The sequence below is a fragment of the Euprymna scolopes genome, chromosome 46, assembly GCF_053919585.1.
Source record: "Euprymna scolopes isolate OS-2025 chromosome 46, ASM5391958v1, whole genome shotgun sequence".
Lineage (NCBI taxonomy): Eukaryota > Metazoa > Mollusca > Cephalopoda > Sepiida > Sepiolidae > Euprymna > Euprymna scolopes.
In genome coordinates this window covers 15581871-15583218 of record NC_136527.1, presented here as the reverse complement: position 1 = coordinate 15583218, position 1348 = coordinate 15581871, and positions in this window count along the sequence as shown.

Here is a 1348-nt window from a genome sequence, read left to right as displayed (position 1 = left end):
TCAATTGAAAATTTCTAAGTCCAAACAACAGGGGATGTGGATATAGGTAGATGAGAATCCTATAGACCAATGCAAGTCAACGTGTATTCAATTGAAAATTTCTAAGTCTAAACAAGACGGGATGTGGATATAGGTATATGAGAATCTTATAGACCAATGCAAGTCAACGTGTATTCAATTGAAAATTTCTAAGTCCAAACAAGAGGGGATGTGGATATAGGTAGATGAGAATCTTATAGACCAATGCAAGTCAACCTGTATTCAATTGAAAATTTCTAAGTCCAAACAAGAGGGGATGTGGATATAGGTAGATGAGAATCCTATAGACCAATGCAAGTCAACGTGTATTCAATTGAAAATTTCTAAGTCCAAAAAAGAGGGATGTGGATATAGGTAGATGAGAATCCTATAGACCAATGCAAGTCAACGTGTATTCAAATGAAAATTTCTAAGTCCAAACAAGAAGGGATGTGGATATAGGTAGATCAGAATCCTATAGACCAATGCAAGTCAACGTGTATTCAATTGAAAATTTCTAAGTCCAAACAAGAAGGGGATGTGGATATAGGTAGATGAGAATCCTATAGACCAATGCAAGTCAACGTGTATTCAAATGAAAATTTCTAAGTCCAAACAAGAAGGGATGTGGATATAGGTAGATGAGAATCCTATAGACCAATGCAAGTCAACGTGTATTCAATTGAAAATTTCTAAGTCCAAAAAAGAGGGGATGTGGATATAGGTAGATGAGAATCCTATAGACCAATGCAAGTCAACGTGTATTCAAATGAAAATTTCTAAGTCCAAACAAGAAGGGATGTGGATATAGGTAGATCAGAATCCTATAGACCAATGCAAGTCAACGTGTATTCAAATGAAAATTTCTAAGTCCAAAAAAGAGGGGATGTGGATATAGGTAGATGAGAATCCTATAGACCAATGCAAGTCAACGTGTATTCAAATGAAAATTTCTAAGTCCAAACAAGAAGGGGATGTGGATATAGGTAGATCAGAATCCTATAGACCAATGCAAGTCAACGTGTATTCAATTGAAAATTTCTAAGTCCAAAAAAGAGGGGATGTGGATATAGGTAGATGAGAATCCTATAGACCAATGCAAGTCAACGTGTATTCAAATGAAAATTTCTAAGTCCAAACAAGAAGGGATGTGGATATAGGTAGATGAGAATCCTATAGACTAATGCAAGTCAACGTGTATTCAATTGAAAATTTCTAAGTCCAAACAAGAGGGGATGTGGATATAGGTAGATCAGAATCCTATAGACCAATGCAAGTCAACGTGTATTCAATGTAAAATTTCTAAGTCCAAACAAGAGGGGATGTGGAT